This window comes from Primulina tabacum, chromosome 15 (assembly GCF_025594145.1).
Source record: "Primulina tabacum isolate GXHZ01 chromosome 15, ASM2559414v2, whole genome shotgun sequence".
NCBI lineage: Eukaryota > Viridiplantae > Streptophyta > Magnoliopsida > Lamiales > Gesneriaceae > Primulina > Primulina tabacum.
The window spans coordinates 1,121,094-1,138,561 of NC_134564.1; positions in this window are offsets into that span (position 1 = coordinate 1,121,094).

Genomic DNA, 17,468 nt, shown 5'->3' on the forward strand with positions numbered 1-17,468 from the left:
TATAGTAGTTAGTTACAGATGGGTCATAAATCAACTTAAAATAACCTTTTTTTATGATACTATCGATGCATACGTTACATGCTAGTTAATTGGTATAAAATATCATAGCAAAAACAAGATCGTCAACATTCAAGACAAGGCTCTCGGTAGGTGAAAATGAACTAATTCTGTGTACAGATATAGTTCACATTTAATTGTATGTATAGTAAACTTTTTTTAGAATATATATATATATATATATATGGATCAATGAAAATATAGTTTTTAAGAAAATTAAATGCAAATAATGTAATAATATTTGAGGTAGGTATCCCCATGCTACACAAAGTCCAGCTTGAAATCATAGCTATGTTGCAGTCCATGGACATTGATTTGTAATGATTAAATTAACATTTAACCAAATGAAACAAATCATGTGTAACATAAGATGAATGAATCCAAATTAGCTGTGGCTCCAACTCCTTTCACAAAAAGGAGAGCCAACCAACAAACACAGATCTTCCATTATCATGAACCAACTGATCAAAAACACACACATCCTGTCAATGTATGTCCATATTACTTGCTTGCAAGTAAAATTCCATCAGCTTTAATACACATGACTTGTTTCCGATGGGTCGACCAGCACTGCACAGGGCGAATTCCAATCGGCATCAAAGATTTTTTGACTTTGAGACACAATTGCAAAGTTATAAGTCCCAAAGCTGGCTCCTGCTGCGGTATAGAAGTAATCCAAATTAGATTGCTGGTCCCTATATGGGCTCGAACGTTGCTGACTGCATATTTTCCATGGTTGACACGTGTGTAGCCTGGGTATATGTTTCCGGTTGCTGAGCCTTTTTTGATGGCAGGCCCAGTTAGATTGGATCCTGGAACAAGATAATATCTTATCTCGACTTTTCCAGAACATTTGTTGTATCTTGAAGAAGAGCACAAGGTATTGGTGTAGAGGAGATCTTTTAGGTATGGATCTGTGTTGTTTATGAAATGCGCCCAGCATGCAACTAATAGCTGTACCTTAGCATGCTTGGCATAGACTACCTAAAGCCAAGAAGATGTAACACGGGTAACACCAGTCTTTTGAGGTCGAACATGGAAACACTAGTCCCAACAGAAATTCTACAAAAGTTTACATCGAATACCACTAAACTTTTACAGAGTATATAAAAGTCTAGTTTGAGTACTTCTGGACTTTAAACACCATAAAAGTCATTAAAAGTCTAGAACCAATACATCATCCTTAATTTCTTCTTTTTAATCATCCTTGGTTGGATTTGTGGCCCATCCCTTGATTTTTCTTGATTTTTAAAAACTCTACAAAAGTCTATAGATATTCAAAACTCTACAAAACTCGACCCTGATTAGAAATATTTTTTAACATAATTATTATTTATTTTCAAGTACAAAAAATTGTCTTGCTTATTTTTTTATTTGACAAATTGTTTGTATATTACATTATTATTTATATTTTTGTAGTTTTCAAATATTATTTATATTATTCATTAGTTAATTAACTCTACAAATATAATTTGATGGGTAAATATTTTTTAGTGGATTGTGGATATCCACATCGACGTCAATTCTTGGCTCATTTTCGAGATGTACGTTATCATCTTCAAGAATTCACAGGTCAATGTCGTCACCATGAATATGCTAAAGATTTGTTCAATCTTCGTCATGCTTCTTTGATGAATGCTATTGACTGGACATTTGATATATTTAAATCACGGTTCAAAATATTCAAGAAGACTCTTACATTTCCATATACGACCCAAACAGAGCTTGTATTGGCTTGTACTGGATTACACAATTTTCTTCGAAAAATTTTCGATTGATGTGGAGCGATGTTGATCAAATTGTCAATAATGATTAGATTTTTTCTGTAAAAGACTACTCATTATTTTGATTGTTCTTTTAATAAAATTTTATTATGAACTTATAAAATATTGTTCATTAATATGTTAAATTGACATAAAGAATTGAAATTTTGATTTCAATAATTTGGATAATTCATTTGTTGTTTTTCACATATTAAATTGATTTAACTTTTAAGTAAGTAAAATTCATTTACATTCTTAAATTAAAAAATAATTTAAAACTGAAAAAGTTATCTATGTCCAATAATTATTTAAAAAAAATTAATAAAAAAATAAATTACAATTATAAATTACAAAAATCACATAGTTCTATGAAAAAGTTTACAAAAGTCTACAAAAATATTGAAAAAAAGTTTATAGGAGTATATGAAATTTGTTTTACAATTCTATGAGATTGTATAAAAGTCAATAAAAATTCATCAACTCCACAAAAGTCAATCATTTAAAAAAAGCCATTAAAAATCTTTAAAAGTATAGAATGAATACACCTCCCGTGAAATTGTTTGTGCGATATTTCTAAATATAATTTTGCTGAAATATCCAATGAATCCCCACTTCCTAGAGTCAAATCCTGGGTATGCATGCCACTAAAAGAGATGATGTACGATCTCAACCCTATGGTGGAGATACCAGGTAAATATAGCATAAAAAGGAACATGGGCAATGCAAAGAAAATGAGCTTTTGAATAACATAATTACCACTACATACTAAAATTTTTACCTCGGATATTGCAGAAGAGAGGGATGACCAATACACAGTCTGAGCCAAGTATTGTGATTGACCGAGCTAATCCATAGTACTTATTCTAACCGTTCCTCCATTTCATACATATTTGATTGTATCCACCTTGAAAATATCTAGAGAATGGAATGAAATTCATGGCAGAGAACAGAATGTGAAAAATCCAATGAGACCATGAGCTCATTTTCGATATACATTTCAGTAAGGATATTATATGAAGAATATAAGTATAATATTTTGCTGCTTATATTGATTCCGTAACGGAAATCTGTACAACAAAAAGATAAGTGTTTACAAAATAATTGAAAGAAGAATTAACTCAAATTGCTAGATGAGATTTTTTCAAGCGAATCTTAATTTTACAAAAAGGAATAAGATGACATAAATATTAATCAGAGGTGCAAGACAAATACATTGGTATAAGATAAAAACACCACCGATTTATTTTCATGATACATGAACAAACATGTTGATGGGAAATAATTTTTTCAAATTTTTAAATCCTATACACAATAAAATGAGACTACAAGATTAGTGTTTACAATATCATGTGATTATAAAGTCATAGTCTAGAAACTAAGAAATGTATTTTACAGAAAATTGTCAATCCAGTTTCGCAGCAAGCTTGGTGATTAAGTAAAACTTTTGAACAAAAAGATGAAAGATTCTAGACGGTTTGAAGAAATGATACTTCAATTAAGAGCTGATCAAAACCTCTAACTAGAGTAAATAGAATTCTTCAAAAATTATTTACATCAGAAGGATGTAGCGTCAGAATAATTAGCATACCTAGAATATGTCAAGAAATGATCAAAGAAAACTATAATGAAGATCACTTGTCATGATGAGATAGAAATCAACTCCAATTTAGCCTTAAAATTAAGGAAGACATGGAATATGAGTTCACTTATCCCAATGGACATAAATTATCATAAGGATATCCAAATTATTATCAAGAAACACTTCACCTCGAATATTGAAGAGGGAGATATTAACCTTAGACCTCAAACTGACAAAGAAAAATATAAGTTTGGTACTAACAAGCTTATAGTTTATCCATTTCAGGTATATCAACATAACTGAGAGAAATTGAGAGCAAAAATATGCATCAATCCAGCCATAATCCGAGTTGATGTAGCAGGAAAGTATCATAGAATATTGATGAAACCAAATTCTTATCACAATGAGATAAAATCATGGTATGAATTTAGGGCTCTTGCCTCAGTAAATTGGATCAAGTAAATTTTTCATGAAACATGGACAAATAATGATTATTTGTCAAGATGAGATATTTCGGAGCTTTACTTTTTTAGTACATCACCAGAACCAGCCGGAAAAGGCTCACATGAATCCTTTCACTTGATTAAGTTCAAAAGATGAACATTCAAAAGTTCATCAAAGATCCATGGATGGTGAAACACCTCCTGTTTCATGACTCACTGAAGACGGCATCTCCACCAGACGAGCATGATGATTATGGGTCTGTCTCACAAAGATGTACAAAGCCGAGTTTCCATTTAATCTAACAAATTATGTATATGGATCTTTTTTGTTAAATACTACGACATGAAAAACTACAAGCTTTGCATAAGAAATATTTGAAAATAAAAGAAAAGAAATATTATGTGAAATAACAAGTTGTCGGTGATTAAATAAACTCGTCGAAAATTTTACAATATGACTCATGTGGGAAGATAGTCAGAAGAAATCTGTCCAGAATGCCCAAACTAGAAAGAACCAAAATCCGAGAAAGGTTTTCGTTCCAAATATGACCGAAAGCATAATCCAGAGATAAATCTAAGTGGTGAAGATCTACACAAGTCATGTTTTCCCGGGGGACCATATTAAAACAAAAGATTCTCTAAAAAAAGGTAAAGAAGACATGTGATCAACCACTTCATTTGTAACGTACCGTACTTTTTACTACTTAAAATTTGCGGAAAAATTAAAAATTTTCTTAAATAATTCGTGAACCTTCAAAATTTGATAAAACAACTGTTCATCCTCAAAAATTGTTGCAATAGAACAAAGTCTCAAAATAATGTCTACCAAAAGTATTTGCTCGAACCTCAAACAATAACATAAAATCAGAGTATTTAAACATTTCAAATATCATTAAAACATGGGCGGTCCTCGGGTCTAGCCTCCTGCTTAGTCCAAGCCTGCTCCTTGGTCCCCACCCCTAGTCTCCTCGAAATCGTCCTCACCTGCATCGATCAAGTCTAGTGAGTCTAAAAACTCAACACGTATAAACTGAGAGTAACAAGTACTACATAATAAAACTACATACAACTTTAAGATAGAGCATACATAACTTGAAACTTGAACTTGCACTTAAACTTGAACTTACATACGTACATACGTAGTGCCATAAACATAAAACTTTTCTTAAACATGCTTGCATACTTGAACATACATAACTTCATCATTTTGCGTAGAGGCATGTTTCAAAGCAAGTGACCCATAACATAAATCGCCTGATCAGACTAAACCACAATACTGGGCTGACAGGGACAAATCCACTGCCACATACATGAGATCTCCGTTCATGCTTTAACGGGTGGATTGGTCCCCGTTCATGCTTTAACGCTTTCCAATCCTGATCTAAACTCGTTCATGCTTTAACACTTTCCAATCCTGATCTAAATCCGTTCATGCTTTAACGGGGTGGGTTGGTCCCCGTTCATGATTTAACGCTTTCCAACCCCATACATAAATTGGTCACAAGACATTTAGCATACCTCAAAAACTTGAAAATATTTTCTTGCACGTCAACATACTTACTTGGCGTTGAAGGATTCGTTGGGTCTTGATTGGGACCGCTGCTGCAACATACCACAAGAGTTCAAGCACTTAATTTTCATACTTAGACATAATGATCGTGCTCACCACCCAAAATGGCAATTTTCTTATGACATTCTAAATTGCTCGGGACTTGACCTCCTTTAATCGTTGTACTAAACCATGACATCAACCCTCGAAACAAATCCTAAAATGATGCGTGAACATTCCTCAAAACATAAAAGACATGAGCCTAAAATAGTGATTTAAAAAGTCATGGACGATCGCTGGACAGTGCTGCGCTGCGGCACTGCCTAGCGCGCCGCGGCGCTAGCATTGCCAAAGGCCAAGCGCTTCGGCGCCACAAGGGCAAGGCCGCGGCGCCTGGCTTGCGCGCTAATCCTGCGCACAAGCAACCCAAAATAACACATTTTTGATGCAATTTTAAAAGTCATGCTTAAACGACTCGAACCGATGCAACGAGACTCATCTTAGGACGCTATGACGTGGATTCAACTCAAACAAATGTCCCCAAAACAACGACACACGACAACTACGCAACAAAAATCCGTAAACATGAATTTTGACACCCAAAATACTTTCTACGACTTCAATTGTAATCAAGTGCCTATCGACTCGAGATTAAACACCAATCATCAACCCCACATCATACTCACCATGCTTACACGCAGCAGCAGTCACCCAACGTTCCCAACAAAGCCTTCAACAATAAAACTTCAAGGCGCATCAATATCATAATTTTAGGAAAAATGCAGTTTGAGCAGTCTGACGAAAAACGCCATAACTCACCCAATTTTTATCCAAATATTTTGAATTTATTGTCAAATCGAAGGTATCAAAAAGTTCTAAAATTTTCATCTTGAAATTTTTCTCAGAATCACGACCGAAAAATCACAGTTTTAAAAATGACAGCAAAACCGAGATTTGAGATCTAAAACTTTTTCAAAATTGATCCAAACATCATCGCTCAAACTTCCACACCTCACACATATATTTTTACGCATAAATAACAACACAACGCATAATATAACGAGATCGATGCAGCAATAACAGAATATACATGCCTTTGATGATTAAAAATACCGATATGACGACACCGACGCGGGAAAAGATGCGAGGTTGATCCGGGACGCTTGTGGGACGGTTTTCTTGCAATAAAATTCACCGAAAATTGCTGAAATTTTTTGAAGGGAGGGGCGGTTGCTGAGTTTCTCAAGAACCCTAGGTTGTGACTTTTTAAAAATCTGAAATAAGAGTGTGTGTTGTGTGTTGTATGTTTTGGTGTGTGTAAAAATGTGTAAGTGTGTGTGAGTGTGTGAAACGTGTGTGTGTGTGTTTTAAATTAGGAGTATTTAGTGCTAATTTAACTTATTAAAATTGTAAGGCCCGAGAATTCGATTACCGTGATCTGAAATGATTTGGGGGATAATTGATATGTTTATAGACGGGAAGGATCGGACCGGGAAAGACAAGATAATGCATGAAAATGTGCGAGGAACAGTAGCCCTCGCGCATATGCGCGCGCGAGCAGGTGTATTCAGGAATGCCGAGTCCAGAGAGTTGGGCGCATATGCGCGGAAATGTGTCGCGCATATGCGCCAGCAGTTGGGAAGACACGCGCCGAGACTTAAGGTCTCGCGCATACGCGCCGGTTGATGTCGCGCAAGAAAAACGGAGGGAGAAACGAAGAAAGAGAAGATTCAGAGAAGCTCCGAAAATCCTTACGCCTTTTGTGAGAAATCCGCCCGTCCGATTTTGAATCCGACTTCGGTATTGAGTTCCTATCAACGTCGGCTACAACTAGACGTAAGTTTTACTACGTTTTGATATGATTTGAAATTATGGTATTGTCAGAATCTGATATGATTCTTATATGATGTTCTGGTCATGTTAGACATCGTATAATCGAAACCGGACTGAAGAATAAATACCATATGGAATTGTTATGATTTTCGGAGTTGTTTTGGAATCGATTTGATATTAGAATTGAATTGTTACCGATTATGAGATGTTAGAATTGATATCTGACTGAGATGATATTGCTGGGTATACTGAGACTATGACGTTATATTGTTGAAACAGAATTTGATTTAATTCTGATTATATCCAGTGTTGTTTGAGTGGTGTATTGATACCGTACCCTCGATATTGTTATTGTCAGACTGAGTATTGACAGGCTTTGAGTTCGAGACTTCGACAGAGTCAGAGTATCAGAAAGAAATGTATAAATTAATGTTGAGTTGGGATTGCACAACTCGAGTGAGGTTTGACTCGAGTTTCCCTAAATCACATACTTAGTTTATTGCATTGATATTTGTAATTGATGAGATTGATGTTTGTAGTCTATTGATTTATAGCCACTGCATGTATTGACTACTGATTCGCTAGTTATCGGCTGATTCGCCTAGTTACTGTATGCATGTATTGACTGCTGATTCGCTAGTCATTGGCTGATTCGCCTAGTCACCGGCTGATTCGTCTGGTTATTGGCTGATTCGTCTAGTTATTGACCGATTCGTCTAAACTTTGACTGATTCGCTTAATTACTGGCTGATTCGTCTAGTTATTGACCGATTCGTCTAAACTTTGGCCGATTCGCTTAATTACTGGCTGATTCGTCTAGTTATTGGCTGATTCGCTTAATCCTTGACTGATTCGTCAATTCTGTGGCTGTTTCGCCCAGACACTGAATATAGGAATTATATCGATGCCGTTTAGGGTTGAGTCATTCCTATCGACTGAGATTCGATATAATTCTCAATATTCAAAACCGGGATCCCTAGATTAGGAATGAGTCGAGTCTGAGACGACGCATTGTTTGAGTCAAGTCTGATACGACTAGTTGATTTACAGTTTTGATGTCATACATGTTTGTTGATTGGCTGCATGTGAATGATATATGTTATATGCTTTTGTATATGTTTTTATATGATTGCATGTTTACATTGTTTATATTGAGATTTATTCTCACCGGAGTTATCCGGCTGTTGTCTTGTTTTGTATGTGTGCATGACAACATGTGAGACAGGTTCAGGGTTGAGAAGATGAAGAGAGATCGTGATTAGAGTGGAGGCTCCGGACTTGGATTAGAGATAGGGTTGGACACTTGATATTAGCTGTTAAACCTTAGTTGAATCAATGTATGTAGTACAAGACTTGTACTTTTATACTGAGATGTATATATATGTTTTATTTCACTACGTTCCGCATTTAAAAAAAAAAATTTAGACCTTATTTTATAATTGATTAATTAGTCCCAATGATGATTAAGAACATGATTAGCGTCCGGGTCCCCACAAAAATGCTATCAGAAGTTAACTCACACTAATTTTTTTCTAAAATTCTCATTTCTAACAAAAATAAATTGCACAAAGTCAACTTTAAAAGTTTTAAAATTCTAAGCTCTCTAAATAAATCAATTAGACTTGAAAAATGTTAAAAACATAATAATTTATTTAAAATGCCTCAAACTCAACTTAAAATAAAATATCACATTTTATAATTGCCAAAAATCATCACTGGTCTCTTCTTCTCGATCTCGCATCGTATAATCGCCTGAAACATGAAACTCGAAAAACAATTTAACGTGCATCACCTAAACTTAAATAATTTAAAATAATACATTTAAATAAGTCATGCATGGCAAAAACTCATTTTAAACTTAAATAAATGCTTTTAATAATTAAATAAATGCATGAGTTTTACGTGTATTGATTTTGGGCTCTACAGTTCCTCCCCCACTTATATAAATTTCGTCCTCAAAATTAAATCTTACCAAACAACTCCGGGTAGCGAATTCTCATGTCTGCTTCGGCTTCCCAAGTAGCCTCTTCCACTGATTGGTTCAACCACTGAACCTTGACCAACTTGGTCACCTTACTCCAAAGTCTGCGCTCCTGTCTGTCTAGGATTTGGGCGGATCTTTCCTCATATGACAGATCCGGAGTAAGCTGCAACGGCTCATAACTCAAAACATGCGAAGGATTAGCTAGGTACTTCCTCAGCATCGAGACATGGAACGCATTGTGTACCCCGGCCAAATTCGGTGGTAGGGCTACACGATAAGCTAGTGTCCCAACTCTGTCAAGAATTTCGAACGGTCCAATGAACCTCGGACTCAGCTTGCCTCTTTTCCCAAATCTCATAACACCCTTCATAGGTGCTATCTTTATAAAAACGTGATCACCTACGGTAAACTTTAGATCTCTTCTCGTTTTATCGGCATAGCTCTTTTGGCGACTCTGGGCGGTCTTCATTCTGTCTCGAATCTTGACCACCACATCTCCAGTCTGCTGAACTATCTCCGGACCAAGTTCTGCTCTTTTACCAACCTCATCCCAGTGAATCGGCGATCTGCACTTCCTCCCATACAATGCCTCGTAGGGAGCTATACCAATGGATGATTGAAAACTATTGTTGTATGTGAACTCCACTAGAGGTAGTTTAGATCCCCAAGTCCCCTGGAAATCAATCATACATGCTCGCAATAAATCCTCCAAAATCTGAATCACTCGCTCATACTGGCCATCTGTCTGCGGGTGAAAAGCTGTACTGAATAGCAACTTCGTCCCCATGGCTGCATGCAAACTCTTCCAAAAGGACGATGTGAACCTCGGGTCCCTGTCGGACACAATAGAAACTGGGATCCCATGCAACCGAACTATCTCCCTGATATAAAGCTCCGCATACTGCGTCATGGAGAAAGTCGTCTTCACTGACAGGAAATGTGCTGACTTAGTGAGTCGGTCCACTATAACCCAAATGGCATTGAATCCTCTGACTGATCTCGGCAAACCAACCACAAAGTCCATTGTAATATTCTCTCATTTCCACTCGGGAATAGGGAGTGGCTTATGCATTCCTGCTGGCCTCTGATGTTCTGCCTTCACCTGCTGACAAGTGAGGCATTCAGACACGAATCTGCGAATGTCTCGCTTCATCCCTGGCCACCAATACAAAATCTTCAAGTCCTTGTACATTTTGGTGCCTTCTGGGTGGATTGAATACGGAGATGCATGTGCCTCTATCAGAATATCTTCTCTGATCGAATCAACACTAGGCACCCACATTCTACCTCTGTACCTCACAACATCATCTGAAACTGTGTAGAGAACACTGCACTTGGCCTCATCCTTAAGTCTCCATTTCAATAACTGCTCATCTGAAGACTGACCTCTGTGGATTCGGTCTAGCAAATCAGACTTGACTGTCAGATTAGATAGTCTGGGGGCTCTGCCCTTGGGATAAACCTCTAAGCCAAACCTCTGAATCTTAGACTGAAGAGATCTCTGCACTGAAAACTGTGCTACAACTGCCACTTTTCTGCTCAAGGCGTCTGCGACAACATTAGCCTTCCCTGGATGGTAGCTAATCTCGCAATCATAGTCTTTTACCAATTCCATCCATCGTCTCTGTCTCATATTCAGCTCTTTCTGCGTGAAGAAATACTTGAGACTCTTGTGATCGGTAAATATCTAGCATTTCTCGTCGTACAAGTAGTGTCTCCAAATCTTCAATGCAAAGACAACGGCGGCTAATTCTAAATCATGAGTTGGATATTTCTTCTCATGCACCTTCAATTGTCTGGAAGCATAAGCTATCACCCGACCATGCTGCATCAATACTACGCCTAACCCGAGCTTATATGCATCGGTGTATAGCACAAAATCTCCTTGCCCAGAAGGCATGGCTAACACTGGCGCTGAAATGAGAGTTTGCTTCAAAGTATCAAAGCTCTTCTGACACTCGCCACTCCACACGAACTTAGCATTCTTTTTGGTCAGTGAAGTGAGTGGCATTGCTATCGAAGAAAACCCCTGAATGAACTTGCGGTAGTAACCGGCCAAGCCTAAGAAACTGCGGATCTCTGAAGCATTCTTCGGTTCAGCCCATTCCTTAACGGCTGCTACCTTGGCTGGATCCACCTCAATCCCGCTGCTTGACACTATGTGCCCCAAAAGGCTACATTTTCTAACCAGAATTCACACTTACTGAACTTCGCAAATAACTTGCGACTCTGCAAAACCTGCAAAATTGTCCTCAAAAGCTGCTATGCTCCTCCTGGCTCTTCGAGTAGATGAGAATGTCGTCAATAAATACTATGACAAACTGATCAAGGTAAGGCTGAAATACTCGGTTCATGAGGTCCATGAAAATTGCTGGAGCGTTCGTCAATCCAAAAGGCATCACTAAGAACTCGTAATGCCCATGCCTGGTCCTGAAGGCTGTTTTGTGAACATCTGCGTCCTTCACCTTCAGCTGGTGATACCCTGATCGAAGATCTATTTTAGAGAACACTGAATCTCCCTGCAACTGGTCGAACAAGTCCTCGATCCTTGATAATTGGTATTTATTCTTGATCATTTCCTTGTTCAATTCTCGGTAATCGATGCACAGTCTCATGCTCCCATCCTTCTTCTTTACGAAGAGTACTGGTGCGCCCCACGGTGAGAAACTAGGGCAGATAAATTCCTTGTCAAGGAGCTCCCGAATCTGCTGTTTGAGTTCTAGCATCTCAGCTGGAGCTAAACGGTACGGTGCCTTGGAGATTGGCACAGAGCCTGGCATGAGATCAATCGCAAACTCCACCTCTCTATCCGGTGGAAGACCTGTGACGTCATCAGGAAAGATGTCTTGGAACTCTCTGACTATTGGCACATCTGATAATAATGGAGTGGGTATGTCAGGTGTTGAAATGATGCTGGTCAAGAAAGCCTGACACCCCTTGGAAATAAGTTTTCGCGCCTGCATGCAAGAGATGATGCAAGGAAAACTCCTCCATCTAGCTGGCTCGAAGAGAAACTGCTTCATACCCAAAGGTCTAACCAATACTGACCTCTTCTGAAAATCAATTAGGACTCGGTTCTTCGTCAGCCAGTCCATACCCAGAATGATATCAAACTCTGGCATTGGCAACACTATCAAGTCGGCATATACTAGGTGGCCCTGCAGCTCTAGATCAATATCTCTGACCACGCTGGTAGCTAACAATTCTTCCCCTGATGGGACTGTCACCGAGTAGTTCATGTCAAGGTCTATAGACTTGATGTCTAAATGAATAGCGAATGTCTCCGAGATAAAGGAGTGAGTAGCTTCTGAGTCTATCAGGGCCTTCGTAGCTAATCTCTTGATGAAAATATTTCCTGAGAGACGTTAGCACCATGCAACTTATATCCCAAAATTCTAATAGTGGTCTTATGCAACAAAAGACACCAAAAATTCCATCTAGCATCCTAATCATCCCAATTCAAATAAACATGCAAGGCGAAAATTTAATACTGTACGGAATTAAATAAATTACCCGTCAGCAGTGTAGTGTCTGGGTTTGTCTCCTGTGCATGCATGGCGAACACTCTGCCCTGAGTTGGCTGCCTCTACTAGCGGGCACTCCTTCAGCATGTGGTCACTTGCCCCGCATTTAAAGCACTTGCCTGACCCGTATAAACATTGCCCCGGGTGCTGGCGGTTGCACTTAGGGCACACTGGGAATTCACCGGGTTTCTGAGGCGCCCTCTGCTGTTGAATTGGACCCTTGCCCTTTGGCGGTCCCTGATAGGGCTTCTTCCCTGGCTACCCTTGGAACGGCCTCTTAAACTAAGGTCGTTGATGCTGCTGCTGCTAAGGTGCCTGATAGGGCCTCTTGCCCTGCCTATCAACCTCAATATCTCTCTGGTCTTGTTCTGCCGCCAAGGCTCTAGATACTGCCACGGCATAGGTAGTAGGTCCAGCAATCCTGACATCACGGCGCAAGATCGGCCGCAACCCATCCATGAAATGCCTCAGCTTCCCCTGGGCATCATTAGCTATCATGGGCACAAAGTGACACCCCCTCTCGAACTTCCTCACGAACTCCGCCACGCTGCTATCCCCCTGACGCAACGTCATGAATTCCCTGGACAGTATGGATCGTACTTCTTCAGTGAAGTACTTGGAGTAGAATACCTCCTAGAAACCATTCCAAGGCAACACCTGCAAGTTGACTGCCACTGACGCACTCTCCCACCATAATCTGGCGTCCCCTGTCAGAAGGAACGTGGCACACCTGACCCTATCTGCATCGGTCAGTTCCATAAAATCGAAGATTACCTCGATGGACTTAATCCATCCCTCTGCTATCATCGGTTCAGTGGTCCCCGAAAACTCCTTTGGGCTCATACGTCTGAACCTCTCGTATAATGCTTCTGGTCTGGGCCTTGCTTCTGTATTTTCGCAGACTGGTTCCCCGCAAACTGTGCGAAGAATTGCGTCATACCTGCAAGCATCTGAGCTTGCATATCCGGCGGTGGAGGAGGTGGAGCGTCTCTCCCCTCCTCTCGAGCCTCTCTGTCTTCCTCCCTAGCTTCCCGGTTAATTATGCGTCTAGGAGGCATACTGTTCCAACAATTTACCCAACACCTAAACCCCATATGCATGGATCATGATATCAATAATATAAGATGCACGTACTTGAACTTAAAATTATGCACATGCTGAAATCAGAACTTCATGCTTACTACATAACATAAATTTAAAACTTTAAAACTTACAGACTTGATGTGTGACTTAGTGAGCTTCTTGCGACTGGCAATAGGCGTAACCCTTTAAAAGAACACCGCTCTGATACCAACTGTAACGTACCGTACTTTTCACTACTTAAAATTTGCGGAAAAATTAAAAATTTTCTTAAATAATTCGTGAACCTTCAAAATTTGATAAAACAACTGTTCATCCTCAAAAATTGTTGCAACAGAACAAATTCTCAAAATAATGTCTACCAAAAATATTTGCTCGAACCTCAAACAGTAACATAAAATCAGAGTATTTAAACATTTCAAATATCATTAAAACATGGGCGGTCCTCGGGTCTAGCCTCCTGCTCAGTCCAAGCCTGCTCCTTGGTCCCCACCCTTATTCTCCTCAAAATCGTCCTCACCTGCATCGATCAAGTCTAGTGAGTCTAAAGACTCAACACGTATAAACTGTGAGTAACAAGTATTACATAATAAAACCACATACAACTTTAAGATAGAGCATACATAACTTGAAACTTGAACTTGCACTTAAACTTGAACTTACATACGTACATACGTAGACGTGCCATAAACATAAAACTTTTCTTAAACATGTTTGCATACTTGAACATACATAACTTCATCATTTTGCGTAAATGCATGTTTCAAAGCAAGTGACCCGTAACATAAATCGCCGGATCAGACTAAACCACAGTACTTGGCTGACAGGGACGAATCCACTGTCACGTACATGAGATCCCCTTTCATGTTTTAACGGGTGGATTGGTCCCCGTTCATGCTTTAACGCTTTCCAATCCTGATCTAAACTCGTTCATGCTTTAACGGGGTGGGTTGGTCCCCGTTCATGATTTAACACTTTCCAACCTCATACATAAATTGGTCACAAGATATTTAGCATACCTCAAAAACTTGAAAATATTTTATTGCACGTCAACATACTTACTTGACGTTGAGGGATTCGTTGGGTATCGTTTGGGACCGCTGCTGCAATATACTACAAGAGTTCAAGCACTTAATTTCCATACTTAGACATAATGATGGTGCTCACCACCCAAAATGGCAATTTTCTTATGACGTTCTAAATTGCTCGGGACTTGACCTCTTTTAATCGTTGTACTAAACCATGACATCAACCCCCGAAACAAATCCTAAAATGATGTGTGAACATTTCTCAAAACATAAAAGACATGAGCCTAAAATAGTGATTTAAAAAGTCATAGACGAGCGCCTAGGCGCTGGACAGTGCTAGGCGCTAGCATTTCCGAAGGCCAAGCGCTGCGGCGCCACAAGGGCAAGGCCGCGGCGCCTGGCTTGCGCAGAACGGGCGCTGCGGCGCTCCCTGGCGAGCGCTGCGGCGCTAATCCTGCGCACAAGCAACCCAAAATAACACATTTTTTATGCAATTTTAAAAGTCATGCTTAAACGACTCGAACCGATGCAACGAGACTCATCTTAGGACGCTATGACGTGGATTCAACTCAAACAAATGTCCCCAAAACAACGACACATGACAACTACGCAACAAAAATCCGTAAACGTGAATTTTGACACCCAAAATACTTTCTACGACTTCAATTGTAATCAAGTGCCTATCGACTCGAGATGAAACACCAATCATCAACCCCACATCATACTCACCATGCTTACACGCAGTAGCAGTCACCCAACGTTCCCAACGAAGCCTGCAACAATAAAACTTCAAGGCGCATCAATATCATAATTTTAGGAAAAACGTAGTTTGAGCAGTCTCACAAAAAATGCCATAACTCACCCAATTTTTATCCAAATATTTTTAATTTACTGTCAAATCGAAGGTATCAAAAAGTTCTACAATTTTCATGTTGAAAGTTTTCCCAGAATCACTGACCGAAAAATCGCAGTTTTAAAAATGACAACAAAAACGAGATTTGAGATCTAAAACTTCTTCAAAATTGATACAAACATCATTGCTCAAACTTCTACACCTCACACATGTATTTTTACGTATAAATAACAACACAACGCATAATATAACGAGATCGATGCAGCAATAACAGAATATATGTGTCTTTGATGATTAAAAATACCGATACGACGACACCGACGCGGGAAAAGATGCGAGGTTGATCCGGGACGCTTGTGGGACGGTTTTCTTGCAATAAAATTCACCGAAAATTGCTGAAATTCTTTGAAGGGAGGGGCGGCTGCTGAGTTTCTCAAGAACCCTAGGTTTTAACTTTTTAAAAATCTGAAATAAGAGTGTGTAGGTGTGTGTTGTGTGTTTTGGTGTGTGTAAAAACGTGTAAGTGTGTGTGAGTGTGTGAAACGTGTGTGTGTTTTAAATTAGGAGTATTTAGTGCTAATTTAACTAATTAAAATGCTAACAAAAGTTAACTCACACTAATTTTTTCTAAAATTCTCTTTCTAACAAAAATAAATCGCACAAAGTCAACTTTAAAAGTTTTAAAATTCTAAGCTCTCTAAATAAATCAATTAGACTCGAAAAATGTTAAAAACATAATAATTTATTTAAAATGCCCCAAACTCAACTTAAAATAAAATACCACATTTTATAATTGCCAATAATCGTCACCGGTCTCTTCTCATCGATCCTGCATCGAATAATCGTCTGAAACATGAAACTCAAAAAACAATTTAACGTGTATCACCTAAACTTAAATAATTTAAAATAATGCATTTAAATAAGTCATGCATGGCAAAAACTCATTTTAAACTTAAATAAATGCTTTTAATAATTAAATAAATGCATGGGTTTTACGTGTATTGATTTTGAGCTCTACACCATTAATGGAGGATGGACTATTCAACGACCACAATATGATAAATCACTACGTAGTGGTATACCAACTAAAAAGATGTCGGCCACAACTGACAATATAATTTACAAGTTTGAAATCCGGATTTCAAATCCACCATGACTTCAATATATATCAAGACAGAATCATTCAACCTCTTCATTTTTTTCAAAAAAAAAATTGTTATATTTTCATTTTATGTGTAGCTAAACAAGTTTTTTCACCTCTATAAAAGGTTACTATGTAATAATATATTGTATGTTTGAATAAAAGAACTAATGTTTATTGTCTCTCTCACGTATTATTTTCAAAAATTAAACTCACTATACACCATTAGGTAAAAAATGAAACATGGTTATGCTAAGTATTTTTAAAGGAATCTACATTGGGAACCATATGTTGCGACTATGTGGTTAAGCTGTGAGGAGCAGTCTGTGAAACTCGATGGATATAATTCGAAGGCACTCCGATCAAAGAGGTAAAATATTTAGTTTATTATACAGAATCCTGGTGCAATATATATATATATATATATTTGATATAAAAGTTTCAAATTTAGGACAACCTTCGAATTCAAGTACAATTGTGAAAAATATCTTCTCCACCTAAAACACACAATATATTATTGAAATAAATTTTCATTTGAAAAAAATAAAAGTGAATTTTTTTAATAAAACACTTTAAAAATACTCATCCAAGGAGAGTCTTTTTGTTGGTATTGAAATCACCTTCAGCTTGACAA